Genomic DNA, 6000 nt, shown 5'->3' with positions numbered 1-6000 from the left:
TCCTTGGATAGGCATCCCGGGATGTGGGGCTGGCTTTGGATGGGGAGAGAGGGAAGCTGAAAGCTGAGGAGGATTTCTCTACCCTGTTCCCCATTTTGAGAACTCTTGGAAAAGAAGACATAAGATTACATTCACAGGTTCCAAGGGGACATGACTTTTGGGGGGAAAACTATTCAACCTACTACACAGGTAGAGGAAAAATTAAACACTGAACATTCACCCAAAAGAGAGTGATCTCACTGAAATGGACTATTTTCAACCTGATGAGGCTGAGATACCACAAATTGGCAGTTTAAATAGCCCTCCCCAGCCCTGGCTACTACCCAAAAGGATGGGGGCTCATAAGGAAGAGTAAACAGTTGTAGAAAATGAACACGTTACATTTTCTATGTATATCTGAGTAGTGTTGAGTTTAAAATTACCACATCACTGTATATCTCTCTAGTTACTACTTGAAAAGGAAATAAAAGAAACAGATACTACCAAACCACTACAATCAAGGTAGAAGACCACAAGCAAAGACAGTGTATTTTATGGGAGCATAAAGTGAGTGGGGGAGGGGGGGAGAGGAGAAAATAATTATAACTAGAAAACTAAGTTTAAGAGGAACAATTACAATTCATCAAAAAGTACTTCTTCTTAGCCCTGGGTTTCTGGGCAACCAAGAAAAGAAGGGAAGGATGAAAGATTATAAGGACCTTATTATTAGTGCAAGGAAGCATACCTTAATGCCAAAAGATGAAAAAATTGCTTTAAAAATACTGGATATGAGAGGACTCTGTCATAAAGGGCATTTATAGAGGGAACAGAGACTACCATGATATATGATTTCTTTAATAGGAATTCTGTAGGAAATTCAAGGACATTTTTCTTTTGGCATTTCTTAGATCTAACCTTAAACTTAAGGGTATAGTATCAATGTGAGGTGCTGAAGGCTTTTGTGTGAAAAGCTAGAATAATACAAAAAGCTGAGTATATAACTTTCTGGGGGAGAAACTTAAGAGAATCTAGACATTGTACTATATGTGGACATTGTACAATATGGTAGGCACTAGCCACACAAGGGTATTTAAATTTGAATTAATTAAAATTAAATACAATTAAAAATCAAATTCCTCTGTTACACTTGCCATATTTTAAGTACTCAGTGGCCACATGTGGCTAGTGGCTACTCTATTGGACTGTGCAAAGAAATTTCCTTCATTATAGAAAATTCTATTGGACAGGTCCTAGAGGAATGTCTGGATGTACCTTTTGGGTAAGAAGTGTTTTGTAAACAACTCAGTATTAGACTGTAAGAAGTATGTTAAGATACAAGGTTTTAGATAAACTCAGGAACTATTTTGAGGGGCTTGTACAGATAAATTTAATATTTGAATAATTGTTTTAAATGACACTAAATAAAAATTAAAATGTTTAAATAAGATCTTCCCTCTACCTAATCCATATACAAAAATTAACTCAAATGGATCAAAGACCTAAATATAAGACCTAAAATTTATAAAATTCTTGTAAGAAAACAGGGCAAAAACCTTATGATATTGGGTTTGGCAGTGATTTCTGGGCTATGACATCAAAAGCACAGGCAACAAAAGACTAGGCAAATTGGACTTTATCAAAATTTAAAACTTCTGTGCATGAAAGGATGCTATCAGCAGAGTAAAAAGCCAGCCCACAGAATGGGAGAAAATATTTACAAATCATATATCGGATAAGGGATTAATATACCAAATATATAAAGAACTAAGACTCCACAACAACAAAACAAACAATCTAATTCAACCTGGGCCAAGGACTTAAATAGACATTTCTCCAAAGACTGTCTACAAACGGCCAATAAACATATGAAGAGATGCTCAACATCATTTACCATTAGGAAACGCAAATCAAAGCCACAATGAGGGGCACAGGAAGAGGCACTGGAAGAGGAAGCTTCACACCTATTAGGATGACTGTTATTAAAATAACAGAAAACAACAAGTGTTAGTGATGGTGTAGAGAAATTGGTACCTCTTCTGCATCGCTAGTGGGAAGATAAAATGGTGCAGTCACCTTGGAAAACACGATGGCAGTTTCTCAAAACATTAAACATAGAATTATCGTTTGATCCAGCAATTTAACTTCCGCACAAAAAGAATTGAAAGAAGAGACTCAAACAGATATTTGAGCACCAATCTTCACAGCAGCATTATTCATAATTGTCAAAATGTATAAACAACCCAAATGTCAATTGATGGGTGAATGAATAAACAAAATGTAGTATATCCATACAATGGAATATTATTCAGCTTTAAAAAGGAATGAAACTCTGATACAGGCTACAAGATGGATAAACTTTGCAAACATTATGCTAAGTCATAAGCCAGACACAAAAGGGCAGATGCAATCATGATTCCTCTTACGTGAGGTACCTAGAATAGCCATTCGTAGAGATAGAAAGTAGAACAGTGGTTGCCAGCCTCTGGTGGGAGTGGGAAATGGGGAGTTACTATGTAATGAGTACAGAGTTTCAGTATGAGATGATGAGGAAGTTATGGAGATGGGTGGTGGTGCTGGTTGCACAACAGTGTGAATGTACTTAATGCCACTGAGCTGTATAGTTAAAAATGGTTAAAATAGTAAATTTTATACTATGTATATTCTACCACAATAAAAAAATCTTGAAAAAGAAGAGACAATCACAAAGAAAGGAACAGTCTCTCTTCTACTGGCTGTGGTCCCACCTGAATGAGCTGCATGGACAGCTACAGTTATCTGGCAACCAGGAGCAGTCCTAGCCTTCGGACAAGCCAACTTGCTGCTGCTGCTGAGGCAGAAAAATGGAAAAAGCCCATGTCGCTGGTGGTGTCAGTGAGTCCCCAGACCAATTCTGGAACTACCCTACCTCCGTACTTCCTGTTACCTAAAGTTTCTTTATGCTTTAAAAAAAAAAAACTTCACATATTTCTAAGTGACTTTTAAGTAGTTCACTTATAGTCAACAAACCTAAAACAACTGTCCTACATAAAATGGACTATTTTTTTCCTTTTGCTGTCCAGCTCTGTGAATTTAAACACAGGTATAGATTCATGTCACCACCACCACACCGGCAGAGAGTAGTTCCGGCACCCTCCCAAATTCCCTTGTGCGGTACCTTTATATTCCCATCCTCCCCCCGCCTCACCCCAGCAACTACCGATCTTTTCCCCATCACTATGGTTTTGTCTTCTCAAGAATGTCAAGGAAATGGAATCATATAGTATGTAACCTTTAGAGGCTGGTTTCACTTAGCCTAATGTTTCTGAGGTTCATCCTAGTTGTTACATGTATCAATAGCTAGTTCCTTTTTATTGCTGAATAGTATTCCATTGTATGGATATACCATACTTTAAAAATCCATTAAACAGTTGAAGGACATTTGAGTTGTTTCCAGATTTTGGTAAATATGAATAGAATTGCTATAAACATTTGTATACAGGTTTTTGTGGAAACGTGAGTAAAAACATACAAGGATAAACCACTACTTCCTTACGAGGACAAACTGCTTGTAGTCAACAATTGATTTGATAAATATTATTAAGCTTGTACAGTCTATTCAGTAAGATATTGAAAATAGAATAAGGTACACAATAGTTTGACATGTGTCTAGTCTAAATTGATAAATTCTCTGATATTTTTCATAAGTATGGGCCAATTTCACTGTCTTCACTTGTGTTTAGGCTTTCTGTTCTCTTGGGTTCAGTATTATCTCTTTCTCCCCAAATGTTTTCTTTCAGGATGTAGACCTTTATAAGTGCCGACTTTTTTTTTTTTTTTTTTTTTAAGGTAAACTTGTGGATTTCCTTCTTGGGATGAAGCAGGTGAGGTGCCTCCTTTCACCACTAGAGTTAAACCCAGTGACTTCTTCCCAACACGAGGAGGCACTGAGATGGCATCTCTCTTGTTCCTGTGCTTGTAGCAAACTGATGGCTTCATAGCGGCCATCAGTGGCTGATTGTAACTTGATGGTCACCAGCCAGAGACCAGGTTCTGTGTTTGCTGTCTTCCTTTCTGGAGGCTTATTCCTCACAACTAGGTTTATACTAAGAGTTTTCCTTAAGAAATTGGTAACTTTTTATAGTATTAATGGGGCTATTCAGATTCAGGTACTGTGTCAGAAACAGGTTTTTCTGAATGTCTGTGGCTCTTCTCAACCAAAACCTAAACTCTAAACAGGGTAGATAAATCACTCCTTTTTCTTTTTTTTGTGGTACGCGGGCCTCTCACTGCTGTGGCCTCTCCCGTTGCGGAGCACAGGCTCCGGACGTGCAGTCTCAGCGGCCATGGCTCGGGGGCCCAGCCGCTCCACGGCATGTGGGATCTTCCCGGGCCGGGGCACGAACCTGCGTCCCCTGCATCGGCAGGCGGACTCTCAACCACTGCGCCACCAGGCAAGCCCCACTTTTTTTTCTTCTTCAGACTTAATGAATGGCTCAGTCAGGGGCCTTTGGAGAATGACATGAGGTCAGGGGCTGGGCAGTGTCTCATGTACTCTTTTCCCATCAGGATGGGATGTCCCTGACCAGTCCTTAGGAATTCCTGTTCTATTAGGCCAGTGGTTCTCAAAGAGTATCCGGGACAAGCAGCATCAGTGTCATTTAACCTGAGAGCTGATAGGAAATGCAAATTCTCTGGCTCATCCCAACTTACTGAATTGGAATACTATCTGGGAGTGGGGCCCTGGTGTTTTAACAAGCTCTCCTGGTGATTCTTACGCATATTAAAGTTTGACAACCACTGGTTTAAAGGTATGTGGATTCTACAGGTGGGGTTGACCTCTTGGAAAATTGTAGTCTGTGTGTTGGCTTTTTTTTTTTTTAATATTTATTTATTTATTTAGGCTGCACCGGGTCTTCGTGGCTGCATGTGGGATCTTTTAGTTGCGGCATGCGGACTCTTAGTTGTGGCATGCATGTGGGAACTAGTTCCTCGACCAGGGATCTGACCGGGGCCCCCTGCATTGGGAGCATGGAGTCTTACCCACTGGACCACCAGGGAAGTCCTGTGTGTTGGCTTTATCTCCAAGGGAAAAACAGCATTTAAGAACAGAGGCCCTCAAGGGAACAGTCTTGAGTTTTAATGCTAGATCTACCACTTAACAGCTGTGTGAATTTAGGCAAGGTATTTATTCTCTCTAATCCCCAATTTTTAAAATCTCTAAAATAGGTAGAGTGGATATAAAATTTCAGACCACAAACCCAGGCATGCCAAAAATAACTTTCTGTTTTGATAGCTGATCTTTATTGCTATCTTGAGACAGGCATTCTACCAGGTGGGGAAAACCCCCACAGTTTTAGTCTACTAATTAATTATTCAAGAAAGGAAATGTAATCATAGTACACTACTTGGCCATGAAGTGAAACAGTATTCTCACAATCAAAATCGTATAAATGTAAATAACTGATTTAACTAAAACTTATGATATAATTATTTTGGGAGATTAGAGGGTGGGAAAGTGGAGATGGTGGTGTGGAAGTTTATCTACCATAACAGAAAGTCAGTAGAAAATATTTAATCTTGAGAAATCACTATACAGCAGTATAAGTACATAATTCGGGAATAAGAAAATAAACATAAGAATAAGTTTAAAGAGTTGAAAGTTGTGACTCCCAAGGTTTAGGCTAGGGGAGAGTGGGAATGGGTAGGATGGAGGATTGCTAGTTTTTGTTATAATTCTTTTAGGTAAAAAATTAAAAATAAATTACATCTTCATAAATGCACCCTTTTCTCTCAAGTTATTTTCTTCGAGTTCCATAAGCACATTTGGTAACTGAGAATAGACTTTTTCTTTTTATATTTCTACTGGAACATCCTTACACTGAGGGGGTGAGTGTGGCATGCTCATTGCTGCTCTGTGGGGGCAGGATGGAGAAAGGAGCACAGGTTGATGTTTGCATATGTTCTACCATGGGGGGTGGGGCCGTGGTCCCTGCCTCATACAGTAGCTGGCAATATTTAAGGGGATAATGCTTGTAAAGTGGT

The sequence above is a fragment of the Tursiops truncatus genome, chromosome 2 (genome assembly GCF_011762595.2).
Source record: "Tursiops truncatus isolate mTurTru1 chromosome 2, mTurTru1.mat.Y, whole genome shotgun sequence".
Classification (NCBI taxonomy): Eukaryota; Metazoa; Chordata; class Mammalia; order Artiodactyla; family Delphinidae; genus Tursiops; species Tursiops truncatus.
Note: the sequence above shows the minus strand (reverse complement) of the source record.